A 19,922-nucleotide genomic window follows, 5' to 3' on the forward strand; every position below is an offset into this window, starting at 1 on the left:
AGAGAAAGAACATACAACCATCCAAGACAAGTCCAAGAAATATGATAGATCTATCCAACACCTGGAAGACACCATCAGAAGGCCTAATTTAAGGATAATGGGTGTAGAGGAGCACCTAGAAACAGAAGTTAATGGTCTAGGAAATCTGTTTAACAGGATCCTAGCAGAGAACTTCCCAAACATGCAAAAAGATAAGCCTGTCCAGATACAAGAAGCCTTTAGAACCCCAAATAGACCAGACCAGAATAGGACATCCCACCGTCACATTATAATCCACACAGGATCAACTCAGAACAAGGAAAAGATCCTTAAAGCTGTCAGAGAGAAAAGGGTAATCACTTATAAAGGGAAACCAATTAGAATCACCTCAGATTTCTCAGCAGAGACAATCAAAGCAAGAAGAGCCTGGAATGATGTATGCCATGCCCTAAAAACAAACAACTATCAACCAAGAATACTGTACCCAGCTAAACTCTCCTTCATAACTGAAGGCCAAATAAGAACCTTCCATAGCAAAGAAAAATTGAAACAACACATCTCCACCAAACCAGCCCTACAAAAGATTCTTAAAGATGTCCTACACATAGAAAACCAACAAGACCACAATAAAGGCCAAGAAACTGCACCCAAACTGAGAATCCAAGAACCATAGGAAGAACCCAGTTTTCGCAGCCCCCAAGAAGGTAGATAACATGGCAGGAACTCCCAAATACCTCTCAGTCCTATCTATTAATGTTAACGGACTGAACTCTCCAATTAAGCGACATAGACTGTCTAGTTGGATTAAAAAACAAGACCCTTCTATCTGCTGCCTGCAGGAGTCACATCTTGCCCGTAAAAACAAACACATTTTCAATGTTAAAGGATGGAACAAAATCTACCAAGCAAACGGCCCCCATAAACAGGCGGGAGTTGCAATCCTAATATCAGATAAAATAGACTTCAAATTAAAATTCATGAGAAGAGATAAAGAAGGTCGCTACATACTAATTAAAGGAACACTCCTTCAGGAGGATATTACAATTCTAAATATCTATTCGCCAAACAATGGTACACCCAAATTTATCAAAGAAACACTACTTTCCCTCAAATCCCATATAGATCCAAAGACATTAATTGTTGGGGATTTTAACACACCACTCTCCCCACTAGATAGATCAACTCGGCAAAAACTCAACAGAGAAACCGCAGATCTAAACAGCTGCATAGATCAACTAGACTTAACAGACATCTACCGAAGAGTTCACCCAGCAGCATCAGAATACACGTTTTTCTCAGCAGCACATGGAACGTTTTCTAAAATAGACCACATTTTAGGCCACAAAGCAAACTTGTCTAAATTCAGAAACATTGAAGTTATACCTTGCATTCTCTCTGACCACAAGGGAATAAAGTTAGAACTCAACACCAAAAGCCACCAAAGAAAGTCCGGTACCACTTGGAGGCTGAACAACACACTGCTGAATCATGAGTGGGTCATGGAAGAGATTAGAAAGGAAATTCAAATGTTCATGCTATTCAACAAAAATGAACACACAAAATACCAGCTCCTCTGGGACACAGCAAAGGCAGTACTCAGAGGCAAGTTTATAGCTCTGAGCTCCTACATCAACAAATTGGAGAGATCTGAAACTAACAATTTAATGACACATCTAAACCTCCTTGAAAAAGAGCAGCAAGATAAACCCCAATCCAGTAGACGGAAAGAAATAATCAAAATTAAATCAGAATTAAATGAATTAGAATCCAAAAAAACTATAGAAAGAATCAACAAAAAAGAGTTGGTTCTTCGAAAAACTTAACAAAATTGACAGACCCTTAGCAAATCTTATCAGAAAAAGAAGAGAACACACCCAAATTGATAAACTCAGAGATGAGAATGGAAACATCACCACGGAAACAAGCAAGATTCAGAACATTATAAGGGAATACTTCTCAAAACTTTATGCTAATAAGTTTGAGAACTTGACAGAAATGGACCTCTTCCTAGCAAATATTGACATGCCAAAACTAAACCAAGATGAGACAAACTATCTTAACAGGCCCATACCAAGCATTGAAATACAAACAGCAATAAGAGACCTCCCAGCTAAGAGAAGTCCAGGACCAGATGGTTTCACAGCAGAATTTTACAAGGCCTTCAAAGCAGAGCTCACACCAATTCTCCGCCAACTACCGAACACATTCTATGAAGCCATCATAACCCTCATCCCAAAACCAGGCAAGGACTCATCAAAAAAGAGAACTATAGACCCATTTCTTTGATGAACATTGATGCAAAACTTCTCAACCAAATTTTGGCCAACCGACTTCAACAATTCATCCAAAAAATCATACACCATGATCAAACAGGATTCATTTCAGGGATGCAAAGCTGGTTCAATATACGCAAATCAATTAATATTATTCATCACATCAACAGGAGCAAGGATAAGAACCACATGGTTATCTCAATAGACGCAGAAAAAGCATTCGACAAGATCCAACACCCCTTTATGATGAAGGTTTTGGAAAAATTAGGAATCCATGGAATATTCCTCAATACAATAAAGTCTGTATATGACAAACCTACAGCCAGCATTATACTCAATGGTGAAAAACTAAAGCCATTTCCTCTTAACTAAGGAACAAGACAAGGATGCCCACTCTCTCCACTCCTCTTCAATCTAGTATTAGAATGCCTAGCTACAGCAATAAGACAAGATGCAGACAAAAAGGGGATCCAAATAGGCAAAGAAGAAATAAAACTCTCCCTCTTTGCAGATGACATGATCTTGTATTTAAAGAATCCCATAGACTCCACTCCCAAATTACTCAAGCTGATTCAAAACTTTGGCAAAGTAGCAGGTTATAAAATTAACCCCCAAATATCAATGGCTTTTCTGTATGCCAACAATGAGAAAACTGTGGCTGAAATTAGGAAAGCAACTCCATTTGTAATAGCCCCACAAAAAATAAAATACCTAGGAATTAACTTAACTAAAGAAGTGAAGGACCTCTATGATGAAAACTTTAAAATCTTGAAAAAGGAAATCAACACAGAACTTAAAAAATGGCAAAACCCCCCATGCTCCTGGATTGGAAAGATTAACATCGTGAAAATGGCAATACTTCCCAAGGCTATCTACAAATTCAACGCAATACCTATCAAAATTCCACCCTCATTCTTCAAGGAAATAGAAGAGGCAATCCAAAAATTCATATGGAACAATAAAAGACCCCGAATAGCAAAAACGCTCCTCAACGGAAAGAACACTGCTGGAGGAATATCAATACCAAATTTCAAACTCTACTATAAAGCCATAGTAATCAAAACAGCTTGGTCTTGGCATAAGAACAGACCTCAGGACCAATGGAATAGAATTGAAAACCCAAAAATGAACCTACAGACCTATAGCCATCTAATCTTCGATAAGGGAGCTAAAACAATAGAATGGAAGACAGACAGCCTCTTCAGTAAATGGTGCTGCCAAAACTGGTTAACTACATGTAGAAAACTAAAGCTAGATCCTTATATATCACCCTGCACCAGAATCAACTCCAAATGGATCAAAGACCTTGAAGTCAAAGCAGACACTCTGAAAACATTACAGGATGGAATAGGAGAAACCCTGGGTCTCCTTGGCTCAGGCCGAAATTTTCTGAATAGAGACCCGGAAACACAACAAATCAAAGAAAGGCTGGACAAATGGGATTGTATAAGGTTGCAGAGCTTCTGCAGGGCAAATGACATAGCTAGCAAGATCAATAGAAAGCCCACGGACTGGGAGAAGATCTTTACTAGTCATACAACGGACAAGGGTCTCATATCTAAAATATACTTGGAACTCAAAAAATTAAACCACCCAACAACAAATCCTCAAAGAAACAACTGCCCAATAAGTAAATGGGCGAAAGACTTAAAGAGAAGCTTCTCTGAAGAAGAAAGAAGGATGGCCAATAGACACATGAAGAAATGTTCAACATCCCTAGCCATAAAAGAAATGCAAATCAAAACAACATTGAGATATCACCTCACTCCAGTTAGAACAGCAAAAATCAAGAACTCTAACAACAACAGATGCTGGAGGGGATGTGGACAGAAAGGAACCTTACTTCATTGTTGGTGGGAATGTAAACTTGTTCAACCACTTTGGAAAGCAGTATGGAGGTTCCTCAAAAGACTCCACATAGAGCTCCCCAATGACCCAGCAATCCCACTTTTGGGCATTTACCCAAATGATCACAAACAAGGCCACACTAAAGCTACCAGCACAACTATGTTTATTGCAGCATTATTTACCATAGCTAAGACATGGAACCAACCCAGATGCCCCTCAGTAGATGAATGGATCAAGAAGATGTGGTATATATACACAATGGAATTCTATGCCTCCATCAGAAAGAATGACATTTCCCCATTTGTTAGGAAATGGAAAGTCTCGGAAAAAATTATATTAAGTGAAGTAAGCCAGGCCCAAAGAAACATAGGTTCCATGGTTTCCCTTATTTGCAATATCTAGTATAGGTATGAGTCAAGCGGAAAAAGTCTGATAATGTGATGTTAGGAAAACAAAACCTCAAATATGTATTTTAATGTTTTTGTTTCTTTCATGCATGTGTTTCTAACGCATTTATAAGATTATTTCCTTGTTGCTTTGTATGTCCCTCCCCCACAGTGTAACCCCCGCTTTCACTATATTTGATGTCAGTATAACATGTGGAGGAGATGGGGACAAACAAGTCGTTTAAGGATTCAGGTGGACCTGTTGCAACAATGAAAAGTACAAAATGTCATGTCAAAACCAGCTTTACAATGTCGGTGGGGGGGGGGTATGATTGGGTGGGAGGGAGGGGGGAGGCTGGGAAGGGAGGTGAAGGGTAAACAAAGGAGGAGGCTGCAATGCTTGGTAAGAAAGGTATGCATTATCCTGCCCATGTAATTGTAACCCCTCTGTACAGTATGTTCTCAAATAAAATAAAATAAAATTAAAAAAATAAAAAAATAAATATTTAGTCACATAAATGGATATTCTTTATCCCCAACTCAGAGCCCTTTTAAAGTACATAATTGCAGAACTCATCTATTACCATCTTCCATGAAGACAGTACTTGCTGTAAACAAACCAGATGTGGCGAACAAATTAACAAGTACACCATTGTTACATGCTGCTCTTCTAAAGCATGGAAGTGAAAGAGCATTTAATGCCTGTGAAGAACTGGTTCTAAGAATTATGGAAAGTGATTACTTTGCACCATAAATAGAAAAATCCACAGATGTTTCAAGTTGTGTTTTGTTGTTGGCATTTGTGAGATATATTTTGGAAAGCACAATGAATGAAAGCATGCTATTTTGTAAAACTTTGGTGGCTGACGCATTTACTGAAATGTTTCAAATGAGAAGACAGACAATAGTGTGGGTAAGATGTGGTATGCAGCTTTAAATCCAGACAAGCAAAACAAAAATGGGAATTTTTTTCCTTAACAAATGCTTTCTGATTATATTGTGCTATACACTATACTGTTGAAATAATCATTTCTTTGGAAAAGTAAGGAGAAAACACTGTCACCTGTTGAATTTCTTTTTAAACTGAATCTTAAATGTCAAGGTCAAAGAAATTTAAATGCCTTAAGAAAATATTATCAAGTATTACTTTCATTTTTGATAAAAAGTTAAGACAAACTGACAGACTGTTAGTCCATTAAGATTTATAAGTTTCCTGCTATATATTTCCAATTGTTCATCTTTTTTGGGGGGTGATATATATATAGATTTTAGAATGGCAACCTGGTCTTAACCATTCCCCACAAAATTTATGCTGTCATAGAATCAGAGAGTTTTTTTTTTTTGTTGTTGTTTTGTTTTGTTTAATTGGTTGGTCGTGGGGCTTGAACTCTGGGCCTCGGCGCTGGTCCTACACTCTTCAGCTCAAGGTGAGCACTCTACTGCTTGAGTCCCAGCGCCACTTCTGGTTTTCTAGTGGCTTATTGGAGATAAGAGTCTCAGTTGTTTAAGGATACAGGTGGACCTGTTGCAACAATGAGAGGTACAAGTTGTCATGTCCAAAACGAGCTTTACAACGTTGGTGTGCGGGGGGAGGGGAGGGGGAAAGGGGGGAAGGAGAAGGATTGGGATTGGGGGAGAGGGGGGAGGCTGGGAAGGGATGCGAAGGGTAAACCAAAGGAGGAGGCTGCAATGCTTGGTAAGAAATGTACGCATTATCCTGCCCATGTAATTGTAACCCCTCTGTACAGTATGTTCACAAATTAAATTAAATTAAATTAAAAAAATAAAAAAATAAATCAAAAATCAATAAAAAAAAGAGTCTCACAGACTTTCCTGCCTGGGCTGTCTTTGAACTGAGATCTCAGCCTCCTGAGTAGCTAGGATTACAAGCATGAGCCTCTGGTGCCCAGCCAGAGAATTTTATTTTATTAAATTAAGACAATAGTAGGCTTATTTTATGCTAACACAAAATATAAACACCAATGACATTTTTCCCTAAAAAAAAAAAAACACTCATAAAAAAATCATGAGATTCAGGGGAAGACGGTAGAGGAGAAGCTGAAGGCTAAACAAGCTCTCCCATAGAAAGCATTATAGTATTCCAGTGAACAGTCTTAGGCTACAGAGTCACACCAAGTGTGTCATCTCAATGCAGAGAGTTTGCACAGAGGGAAAATCCAAGCAAGGAAACAGATCTGAACACATGCGGCTAGCCATGGCTGCAGTGTCAGAGTTGGTAGCAGAGACACTCGTATCAGCCATAACTACAGAGAGAATCTGGGACAAAGGCGCCAGATGTGGTGGGCAAGCAGATTCTACCCAACACAAGCAAGAACTGACAAGGAGCAGATATCTTCATCCTGCAGATCACAGACCAGAAACTGCCCAGGAACAAGACTCTGGCATGAGTAGAACCCTGATCTCCTCATTCCTTCTCAGGGAGCAGAGGAGGGAAGGACGCCCCCTACCACTGGATGCCTCCTACCACTGGAGATCTCTGTCTTTGATACTAACAAAGGCCAGGCTGAGCAACTAGCTCCAACTCAGGCCTTGGAAGAAAACTAAAGAGTAGTTTAGCAGGTCACAGGAACCTTCCCTGACCTGCCAGGCTCAGTTCCACCCAGGGGAAAGTCAACCAACCCAGACAGATTAAAATCTGCCCCCTGAAGAGTGACTTTCATCACTGTGTAAACAGAGCCAGAGGTTGCCTCTCCCTACAGCAGCCTAGACAAACAATTAAAACTCAGTAAACATAAACCCTTAGAATGGCTCTAAACTGGGCTCTCTGAGAGTCTCAAGAGCTAGCCCAGCAAGGAAAAGCTACTGATTGCTGAAAGGCCTCAACTCTACCCATAACCTAGTCTCATCACAGCAACTCCAAACTAGAGGAAACTCCCATCTCCCTCTTTTGGGATACTCAAAGCAAATCTACCTCCCACTGAACTAGCCTGGGAGGAGGATCACAAAACAATGGGTTAGGTAAACCATTTTTCTTCCTGCTCAAACAAAGTGACTTAAGAAAACAATCAAGCCAAAGGAAAACCAGACACCAGAGACTCCACCAAGAGACTGGTTATGGACACGGGAGATACACAATCGTCCCATTGCCCCCATCCCCCCCCCAAAAAAAATCAAAGAATTCTTTTTTTAAATTTAATTTTATTTTTTATTGTGAGAATACAGTACAGAGGAGTCACAATTACATGGGCAAGATAACGAGTATATTTCTTATCAAGCATTTTTGCCTCCTTGTTGTTTCCCCTTCCCATCCCTTCCCATACTTCTCCCTTCCCCCTGTCCGGTCCTCCCCCACCCCCCACCAAAGTTGTTAATTTAGTTTTTCGACATAATGAATTGTACATCTCATTGTTGCAATCAAAGAACTCTTATTTGAACCTTTTTAAAATTTTTTACTTTTAAAAATTGTTTTCTATTAATCTTATTCTCCTCCCATAATGTTTATTTTAGGTGCATACATGTGTGTGTGTGTGTGTGTGTGTGTGTGTGTGCTTTTTTATCTCCTCTGTCCCTCAGCTCTTCAGCTCAAGGCTAGCGCTCTACCACTTGAGCCACAGAGCCGCTTCCGGCTTTATTCTTATGTGGTGCTGAGGAATCGAACCCACGTCCTCGAGCATGCAAGGCAAGTGCTCTACCACTGAGCCACCTTCCCAGCCGCCAAGTAACTAATTTTAAGAATTTTTATTTTTTAGTTTTCATTTCTCCTTACAATCTATCCCTTTTCTCATCTTATCCTTTTCTTCTCTCAATATCATTTGTTTAAAATTACATAATTTTTAAGTCTTTCACTACTTAAATTTAAATTTTGTTTTTTCCATTTTTTCTTGTTCTTTTTTTTGTAATCTCTCTCCTATCATTCTATCCAAACCATTTCCCTCTCTAAGATTAGGACTTGGTTAAATACCACATTTTCTCGATTCATCCATCTACTGAGAGGCATCTGGGTTGATTCCATATCTTAGCTATGGTAAATAAAGTTGCAATATATATAGTTGTGTTGGTAGCATTAGTATGGTCTTGTTTGTGATCATTTGGGTAAATGCTCAAAAAGTAGATTGCTGGGTCATAGGGAAGTTCTAGGTGGAATCTTTTGAGGAACCTACATACTCCTCCAAAGTGATTGAACAAGTTTCACTCCCACCAACAATGCAGTAAGGTTCCCTTCTGGCCACATCCCCTCAACGATCTGTTGTTATTAGAGTTCTCGATTATAGCCATTCTAAATGGGGTGAGATGGTATCTCAATGTTGTTTTGATTTGCTTTTCTTTTATGGATTGGGAGGTTGAGCAATTCTTCATGTGTCTATTGGCCTTCCTTCTTTCCTTTTCGGGGAAGTTTCTCTTGAAGTCTTTAGTCCACTTATTTACTGGGAAGTTGTTTCTTTTAGGATTTGTTGTTGGGGGATTTAATGTTTTGAGTTCCACATATATTTTAGATATGAGACCCTTGTCTATTGTATGGCTAGCGAAGATCTTCTCCCAATCCATGGGCTTTCTATTGATCTTGCTAGCTATGTCCTTTGCCATGCAGAAGCTCTGCAATTTCATACAATCCCATTTATCCAACCTTTCTTTGATTTGTTGTGTTTCTGGGTCTCTATTAAGAAAATTTCCGCCTCTACACAGGAGACCTATGGTATGTCCTACTCCATCCTGTAATGTATTCAGGGTGTCTGCTTTGACTCCGAGGTCTTTGATACATTTGGAGTTGATTCGGTACAGGATGATATATAAGGATATAGCTTTAGTTTTCTATGAGTGATTAACCAATTTTGCCAGCACTTTTACTGAAGAGGCTGTCTTTCTTCCATTCTATTTTTTATTTCCTTTATCAAAGATTCGGTGCCTATTGGTGTGTAGGCTCATTTCTGGATTTTCAATTCTATTCAATTGGTCCTGAGGTCTGTTCTTGTGCCAGTACCAAGCTGTTTTGTTTGCTAAGGCTTGGTAGTTGAGTTTGAAATTTGGTATTGATATTACTCCAGCACTGTTCTTTCTGTTAAGGATTGCTTATGCTACTCATTGCCTTTTATCATTCCATATGACTTTTTGGATTACCTCTTCTATTTCCTTGAAGAATGAGATTGAAATATTGATAGGTATTGCATTGAATTTGTAGATAGCCTTGGAAAATATTGCCATTTTCACGATCTTAATCCTTCCAATCCAGGATCAAGGGATTTTATTCACTTTCTACGTTCTGTTTTGATTTCCTTTTTTAGGTTTTGAAAGTTTTCATTATGGAGATCCTTTACTTCTTTGGTTAAGTTAATTCTTTGGTATTCTATTTTTTGGGGGGTTATTAAGAATGGAGTTGCTTTTCTGATTGCAGCCACGCTTTTCTAATTGTTGGCATACAGAAAAGCCACTGATTTTTGAGGGTTAATTTTATACCCTGATACATTGCCATAGTTTTGAATCAGCATGAGTAATTTGGGAGTGGAATCCATGGGATTCTTTAAATATAAGATCATGTCATCTGCAAAGAGGGAGAGTTTTACTTCATCTTTCCCTGTTTGGATCCCTTTTATGTTTTCATCTTTTCTTACTGCTGTAGCTAGGCATGTTAATAGTAAATTGAAGAGAAGTGGAGAGAGTGGACGTCCTTGTCTCGTTCCTGAGTTATGAGGAAATGTCTTTACTTTTTGACCATTAAGTATAATGCTGGCTGCAGGTTTGTCATATACAGTCTTTATTTTATTGTTAATGTTCCCTGGATTTCTAGTTTATCAAGAAACTTCATCATAAAGTGGTGTTAATTAATTGATTTGTGTATATTGAACCAGCTTTGCATCCCTGAATTGAATCCTGTTTGATCATGGTATGTAATTTTTTGGATGAATTGTTGAATTGTTTGGCCAAAATTTTGTTGAGATGTTTGGCATAAATGTTCATCAAAGTAATGGATGTATCATTTTCTTTTGTTGATGAGTTCCTGCCTGGTATTGGGATGAAGGTTATGATGGCTTCACAGATTTAGTTTGGTCGTGAACTTTCTCTTTCAATTTCCTTGAAGAGTTGGAGGAGTATTGGTATGAGCTCTGCTTTCAAGCCTTGTAGAATTCCGCTGTAAATCCATGTGGTCCTGGGCTTTTCTTAGACAGGAGATCTCTTACTGCTTTTTCTATTTCAATGCTTGATATGGGCCTGTTAAGATGGTTTAACTCATTTGCTCATTTTCAGTTGTTTTTGAGTTGAATCTGCTCACCCACTGTGTCTGGTGCCTCTGTGCTGGAGCCTCTCTGTTGTAGGTATGGTGGGGTGGCTATGACTGTCACCAAAGCTGCCTCAGCCATGGCTACAGCAACGGCACAAATGTGTTTCCTTCCCTGGATTTTCCCTCTCTAGCCAAACTCTGTACTTTGATGGCACACTTGGTGTGATACTCTAGCCTAGTACTGTTCGCTGGGACACTAAAACTGCTTTCTATGCGAGAGATTGTTTAGCCTACACTTTCTCCTTCACCATCTTCCCCACTTCTCATAAATATTTCCTTATTACAGGATTATTCTAGATTAGCTATTCTATGATTGATAATGGCCAAGATTGACAGAAAGATGAAGGAAAATTGTCTACACTTCCATGAGTTTCTGACTTCTGTTTCACAAAATGTTATAAAAGCTCTCCATGAGAAATCTAGCAGCTGCATTTCTAAATAGTCTTTGCGTGCTTACACTTTCTGATAATGTTTCAATTCAAGTACTTCTCCTTAGAGTCCCATACCATTCAATGATGCTGTATTAGATCTTTGTTACATCTTGAAGACAGCTCTTGGTGATTAAATTTGTGCTTTTCAAATTAGCTCTCGCAATTCCATCCGCAAAATGCAGACAAAAATTATCTGAAATAAATTTGTATCTGTTGATATTGAATATATTTTATTTTCCATTACAAACATAGAATGTAGTAAAAATTTTCACAGAAATTACACTGCACTAGGTTGTGGGCAGATTCTAATGAAAATAATATACTGTGTTTATGTAAAGAATTTGAGCTTCCAAAATTTTAGTATGCCTGTGCTCCTAAAACCAATACCTTACTTATATTGAGTGACAAATACAACTTGCTATAAGTACAGTTTTCCTTGTATGTTTTTAATATATATTTTATTGTAAAGATACTGTACAGAGAGGTTACAGTTACATAAATAAGGTAATGAGTACATTTTTATTGAGCATTTTTACAACCTCCTTTTTTTCCCCCTAATATTCCTTACCTTCACACATTCCCAACACCTCCGTCCATCCCCCTCTAATAGTATCTTGCAAATCTCATTGTTACAATGGGTTAACCTGTATCCTTTCCTTGTGTCTTAAATGAAGAAATGCTGGCTTGCTTCATGCTGATTCTACTTGTGTAGACACACTTAAAAACACTTTCCATGTCCAAAAGCACATAAATGAAATGCACATCATCTTTTGTCAGTTGGTATAATTGTGTTCTATACATTTATTGACAGGATACAAATTATTCTCAAATTTTAATACATAAAAAACTTTCTTTTTTTCTCATTTTCTGGCCAGGACATCGGCACAACCTAAGTCAGCATTTTTCACTTTAGACTTTTCATATGTGTTAGTTAAATTTTGACCTGTGCTCCAGTCTTCTGGGGCGTCACTCATCTGCTTAGGAATTGATGCTGGCTGTTGGAAAAGAGCCCAAGTAAGGATGCCATTTAAAGCCTTATAACTTTATTCTTAACAAGGATATTGTCCTACTAATTTGGCTGTTGAGAGTGTCTACAAGAGCAAGCATTCCATGGGGAGCAGGGAGATACCATATGACCTATACTTTTTGAGATTTCCGAGTGACTTGCTATCACTTGCACTGCGATTTTTCAAGTCGAATATCTCTAAACCTACCAGTTGGAAGATATAAGAGGAGTGGTAAAAGAACTCTTAGAGACAAATACATCTTCAACACATTTGTTTCCAAGCATTCTGTCTAAGGCATATTCAACAATTAGTGAAACTTGTGTTGGCTATATATGTGTCTTTTTCCATTTGTGCATGTGTACATATGTGTACGTATGTGTGTATTTGTGTGTAGAGTAACATTCATGTTTACATATATGGGCCAATATACACATATATGCATATGTAAATAAATATACATATATAAATATATGTGTATATATATCAGGTGTTCAGTGATTTAATCTAGAGTTCCCAGCACATTGTCCTTATCACAAAGTGTACATGATAAACTGCTGCTCTAAGTATCTGTGCTATATGAGGGGTATGCTTTGTACTCACTTCCCCCATTACCTTGTTTTTCATCCCTGTGAACAACTTCATCTTACTTTCCATAGGATAGCTTTGTTTTTGTTACTTACTGATATTAAAAGAAAAAGGTTGTTTGTAAAAGAAAAAGAATTTTTAGGTCCCAGGCTAAAAGAATCTTAATAGTCTCAATGATTCGTATGAGATAAAATTTATAATAGTACTAAATGTGAAAAGGAATTCCTAGATCTGTTGTTTTGCCATTTAGAATGGCAAAGAATAATTTCACGTCACTGTTATAACTCTTAAAGAATGCAAGGGTAACTGATGGTCCCTATCATGTTCCCACAAAACCAGTGGACCCTGAAGGATAATAGTACATCAGCAGAAATTCTAAGTAGCAGACATGGAGCATGAAAGAGAAAGATCGGAAATGAGAGAGAGTGAAAGAGAGAGAGAAATATCATAATACTTAAAGTGCGTAACAGATAAACAAGAGGTGTATGAGAATATTCATATTGCTACCTTGAGACTCTACATATGCATTTCAAGGTATTTGATGTATGATATCTCATCAACATAAAATATAAAGTGATTTTGATAAAAAATAAAAATGCCTCAGAAGAAATTATAAATGCAAAAACATTCTTCACAGAAGCAAACTCTCAGAAATATTTCTTGACTTTGAAAAAGATGAATTAAATTTAGAAGTATGACAATTCAAAAAAATATAAAAATGTGTTCACATATTTCATTATAATACCCAAAGCAGAAAGCAAATATTGTTCAGATGATTTTTTAAATCACAGTTTCTCAGGTGCTGGGAAGGTGGCTCAGTGGTAGAGTTCTTGCCTTGCATGCATGAGGTCCTGGATTTCATTCCTCAGCATGACATAAGCAGAGAAAGATGAAAGTGGTGCTGTGTATCAAGTGATAGCGCTAACCTTGAACTGAAGAGCTGAGGGACAGTACTCAAGACCCAGAGTTCAAGCCCCACAACCAACAAAACCAAAGCAAAACAAAAAAACAAAAAACAAAACAAAACACTGTTTCTCAATTTTTTAGCCTCAATTCTGTAATACCACTACTTCAGCTTAGGGTTAAGATTTTTAGGCGTGGACATTTATCAACACTCCTGATTCAGACTCTACTTGATAAAATTTTTAATCAATATTTTGTTTTTAGTTTTGCTCTTTGTACTTTCACATCCACCTATGAAAAATGGTATGGGCATCCCAATAATATTCTCAAAGTACCTCTTCATCACGACTCACAAAAATTTGTATTATATTACAAGGAAAAAATGCTATAAATAAAGAAAACAATAATTAAATATTAATGATTACTAAAATAAAAAAAAACAATTACCAGAGTTTTCAGTATTTGAATGTACATAGTAGATTTTACTATTTTCTCATATTCTTGTACATTTAAAACTGGATAAAGCTATGAGTAGCCTTTAAATTTACCCACTAAGATTACTATTTATAGTTCATTTCACCATTTGTATGTGGCTTATATCATTATTTGTTCATCACAAACATATAACGTAAGGGAGCCCTAAAGATTTAACCCGAACTGTGTACTTAAAATCTTAGCTCTTCACTCTGCTTCTTTACACAGTCTTTGCAACTTCTCATTAGTAAAGTTTCTACAAACTCTGAAATGAACATACTTACTAGTACATGCTAGCAGAAAAATTATATACTTCTTTGAAAAATTTTATGACCTGCCAAACAGCCTTAATTTTACCATATATAAGCAAATCCCAAAATGAAACATTTAGAACATTAAAACATTTAACAAACCTTAACAATTGCTGCAATGAACATTATGACAGATGCCTTGTGTAGAATAATTGAATTCCTCTTCCTACACATCTCATGAACAACAAATATCTGGAATTATTTTGTTTTTGGCGTGTCAATCTTGACTTTATTCTTAAATGTGTGCTTATGTAAGAAATACATGGTTCTAAAATTTCACAATTCTTTTTAACTTACTTTTTGTTGAATTGTCTAGTTTAAGAAAATCAATTACACTTTATATATAAAAAATGTTCTGTGCTCAATTTGGCTGCACATACACTAAAATTGGAAAATACGGAGAAGATTAGCATGGTCCCTGAACAAGGATGACACGCAACTTAGTGAATCGTTCCATATTTTTACAACAACAGATCCTGGAAGGGATGTGGCCAGAAGGGAAGCCTACTGCATTCTTGGTGTGAGTGTACACTTGTACATCCACTTTGGAAAGCAGTTTGGAGGTTCCTCAAAAGACTCCACATAGAGCTCCCCTATTACACAGCAATCCCACTTTTGGGCATTCATCCAAATGATCACAAACAAGTCCATACTAAAACAACCAACACAACAATGTTTATTCTAGCATTATTTGCCATAGCTAAGATATGGAACCAACCCTGATGCCCCTCAGTAGAAGAATGGATCAAGAAAACGTTCTTTGTGTGTGTGTGTGTGTGTGTGTGTGTGTGTGTGTGTGTGTGTGTGTATGTGTGTGTGTGTGTGTGTGTGTGTGTGAATGTACACTTTCACAACCACTTTGGAAAGCAGTCTGGTGAGTCCTCAGAAAGCTAAATATTGACGTTCCTTATGGCCCACTCATACCACTTCTAGGCATCTATCCTGAACAAAAGTTACCAATATTCAAGAACACATGCACCTCCATGTTTATCACAGCACTGTTCACAATAGCCAGGATATGAAAACAACCCATATGTCCCACCAGAGATGAATGGATCCAAAAACTATAGTAACTGTACACAACGGAATATTTTCCAGTCAAGAGAAAGGACAAAATAATGGCATTAGCAGGGAAATCAATCAAGCTACAGGAAATCATGTTGAGTGAGCTAAGCCAAAAGCAAAGAGACAAACAGCACATGGTCTGCGTGATAAGTGGATGTTAAATCCAAAATGTAAGGTGATATGACAAAATTAACACTTAAGAAACCAAGAACTTCCACTCATCTGATTGAATCACTACTAAATAACCCCATTCTGCTGACCATATGTGCACACTGAAGTGAAACCAGGAAGACGACACAGAACTAGAGGGAATCAGGGAAAAACATACAACAGTTAGATCCATCAGCTGCACTGGACATTGACCAAAATGAACTAAGCAACTCAATGTCACTGAAGGGAAGGAGGGAACAAGTGGGAAAGAGGGAACAGCTGACACTATGCAAAACAAAAGAAATATACATATTTCAAAACAAAAGAAGTATACATATGGAAGAAATAACTATTGCAAAGCTCATAGAACTCATAAATGTTGTAGACCATGATAGACAATTTGCTCCATCAAAGTTAGAATGTGTTTGTGACTTTAACTAAGCATCACTATCCCACAATATTGTGAAATTTGGGAAATTATGTAACCACTTAATCACAATAAAAACATTTCAAAAAATGATGAAGGTGGAAAACTAAGTTGCTCTAAAAAACAAAAAAAGGAAAATGTTCTCTGTGTATATGTGTACATACACACACACATATATATATTACATATATATACATATATATGTATATATATTTATTCTATGCCTCCGTCAGAAAGAATGACATTGCCCAATTTGTTAGGAAATGGAAAGACTTGGAAAAAAAAATTATATTAACTGATGTAATCCAAGTCCAAAGAAACATAGGTCCCATGGTATCCCTTATTTGCGATAACTAGTATATGTCTGGGATAAGCAGAAAAGTTGAAAAGCTATGTGTATATGACTAGATAAGTTGATGTTAAGCTAAATGAACCCCGAGATAGAGACACAAGTGTTTTTTTTCTTTCTTGCTGTTGTTTCTCACATATTTATAATGTACGATGTGATTTTTTTTTACATTCCTCCCCAACAGTATAACCCCCTTTTTCACTTTATTTGATGTTGGTGAATCTGCATCTTGTATATACACTTCTCTAATTTGGGGAGGGAAAGGGAAAAAAACAACATGCTTAAATAGGAATACAGTTTGACCCATTGTATAACAATAGATGCACAAGACATTATTTTGAAAAACGAACTTTATAATTTAGGCTGGGGACATTGTGTGGGGCTTGGGGGTGTGAGGAGTGTACTTGTGGAGGTGGAAGGGAAGGAATGGTGGGGAAAAAACAAAGGAGGAGGTAACAATGCTTGATAGGAAATGGACTTATTACTTTGATCATGTAACTATAACTACTCTGTACAGTATTTTTACAACAAAAATGTTTTGAGATGCAAGAGTTTATTTTGCCTATTTTACCTATGTAATATCATTAACAATGAAATTACTGCAAAATCCTGATTGAAGATATTTTGAAAAAGTGAGTGTGTGTGCATTCCTGCGTGTTGGCATGCTCAGAATTTGAAATCAGGGTTTCAAGTTCTCGCTACGTCTTTCTCTCTAGATTGGTGAGCTACTATATGAGCTACATCTCCATTGTTGGCCCTTTGCTAGTTCATTAAAATTTTTGAAAAATAATCTCATGAATATATTTTGCCCTGATTGGCTTCCAAAAGTTATCCACAGATCTCAGGCTCCTGATTAGGTATTCCAATTAGTTAGGATTACAGGTGTAACAAACCAGCACAAGGCTTTCAGAATAATTTTAATAGTAGAAGAAAATTTACTTCACAGGGGCCTGTTTTATCATCTCCTAATTTTAAAGCATATTGGAGTGATTATATGTGAATTTTTTCATTCATGATTTCTTAAAATACAGTAAGTGATGATATTTAAAATATTTAGTACTTTTAAAAAACTATACTGGAACTATGGGACAGAAGAAATTTGCCTCTCTTCACAGAGCTCTGAAGAGAGCTCTGTGCATGATAACCCAATGTCACCAACACAGTCTGTGTTGAAGACAAAATGTAACAGAAAAAAATCACCATGGGCAATAATTGCTATGCTATTATTCCTTGGACAGTATGAATATTGAATTGAGAGTATCAGAGAATGGAGAGAATTTATCTACTTTTTGTGTATTGCTGAAAGACTTCTGGAAAATTTGACTCATTTCCTTCCACACTGTGTGTCTTGGGCCATGCACTTACTGCCTTTAATTACAATTTTTCCCAACACTGAAATGGTAATAACATTAGCATTATAACAAATGTTTTCTTAAGAATTAAAGGTTCTTAGAATGATGAACTCTTTCTCATTCTTGTAGAGGCATTATCAGATGAGAAGAACTGTATTTTTTTGTTTGCTTACTTCCATTTATTCTTCAGATTGAAATCTGAACTACTTAAGACTGAAAGAAACCAAAATTAGACATGCAGGCTTTGGAAAGAGCAATCAATGTAAAATAAATAAAATACATATAGCTATGTAACATGTCTAACTAAATTGTTATACAGTCTCAATCATAAACAGAAAATAATTTAAGCAATATCATGTTATTGAAAATTGAAAACTGTTAGGAGTTGCTTAATGTTTTCCTTTTTACTACCATGAATTAATTATTTTTGTATAGAGAGATTAAAGGTGAGATTAACCAGAAACTTGATTAAAAATGGACAAAAATTCGAATAGACCTGTTTTCCATAAACCCCTCTATATCACCAGTGGGTTTACGCAGTTGTCCTTAATACAACTTCTGTGCTGGCTTAATGCTTTGTGAGCAGAAGTCATTAGAGAAATGTAATTCAAAATTACTATGATACTACTTTATAACTATTATTACTTTTATCAAAAAAAAAATCAAAGGAACCAGGAGTGGTGGTAAAGGTTTGTAATTTCAAGCATTTAGGAGGTTGGATTTCAGTCTTAAGCCGGTCTGGGGTACTGAAGATAGTAAAAACTTGGCCTTTATTACCTTTTAAATAAAAGGTAATAATGTTGGTGAGAGTGTGAAGAAAAGGAAATTTTCAACACTTTTGGTCAAAATACAGGTTAGTATTCTCCTTGTAGAAAGTAGTATGCAGTTTTCTAAAGAAATCATAGTTGAAATATCATCTGACCCACCAATCATGTGATTATTTCTCTCTGGGTAACTCGAAAATATATCTGTAGTTCATTGTTATTCACACTATTCACAACAACAGCCAAGATATACATTGAAGTTCAGTGTTCAAATATACTAATAAACAACTGTGGTATATGCACAAATATCTCTTTGTTTCATCCTTAAAATAACAACAGACTTCTCCCATTAGCCACAACTTACAATGACCTGAAAGATGTATTCGAAATGAAGAAAAATGTTATGTTCTGATCTTTGTAAACACACACACACACACATACACACACACACACACACACACACACACACACACACACACACACACAACCATCCTCAAATAGTAAGACAGAATTTTTTTAAAAAAAAGTGAAGCAAAGTGGAACTTCTGGGGCATTTAGTTTACAATGCATAATATACTAGATATACATTACCACCAGGTATAGAGTTGTAATGTACAACATGAGGATACAGGGGACAACATTGGCCTTACATAGGAATATAGCTAAGTAAGTAGGAGTTGTTCTTCCTAGTAGTGGTTACTCTTTTAGTTGTTCTTCCTTCAATAATGGAAGACATGAATATAATTCTTTAAGTATACCTGCTAATTTTCAGAAATAATAACAAACAATATAGCAATAATATTGTAGGGTCAACATAGAACAAAATGTCAATTTAAAATACATGAGATTATCTTTGATGTAAACTAATTATTACAAATAAGGGAAACCATGGGACCTATGTTTCTTTAAGTCTGGATTACTTCACTTAATATGATTTTTTCAAAGATCTTCCATTTCCTTACAAATGAGGTGGTCACATTCTTTGTGATGCAAGCATATTTTTCCACGTGTGTTTATCTGTACGTGTGTGTGTGTGTGTGTGTGTGTGTGTGTGTGTGTGTGTGTGTGTGTGTCATTTTTGGTAAATATTACTGTGATACACAGTAGTAGCTTTACTGTGGCCTTGTTTGTGATCACCTGGTTATATGGTCAGAAGTGGGATTACTGGGTAATAGGGGAGCATTATTGTGTACCTCAAGGATAATCTTAGTAGATGAGCAGAATAGCTCAATAGCTATGTACATATGATCGTATAAGGTGATTCCAAGTGAAATGAACTCCAAGACATGTTCTTTGTTGTTGTTGTTCTTAATGTATCATGTGATTTCTTTTTATCCTTTTGTGTTTTCCCCACCTATGGTTAAATCCCTGTAGTCACTGTAT

At 36.7% G+C, this 19,922-nt stretch overlaps 1 non-coding gene across 1 annotated transcript; it reads left to right on the top strand.

The window, feature by feature from the left end:
• The first annotated feature begins 14,789 nt into the window (after positions 1 to 14,789).
• LOC122118431 lies at positions 14,790 to 14,895 on the top strand. Its single transcript, XR_006149356.1, has one exon. It is a non-coding gene; the product is annotated as a U6 spliceosomal RNA (small nuclear RNA).
• Positions 14,896 to 19,922: the final 5,027 nt, after the last annotated feature.

This window comes from Dipodomys spectabilis, unplaced genomic scaffold (genome assembly GCF_019054845.1).
Source record: "Dipodomys spectabilis isolate Male_0828 unplaced genomic scaffold, ASM1905484v1 ptg000151l, whole genome shotgun sequence".
In the NCBI taxonomy this organism is placed as follows: Eukaryota; Metazoa; Chordata; class Mammalia; order Rodentia; family Heteromyidae; genus Dipodomys; species Dipodomys spectabilis.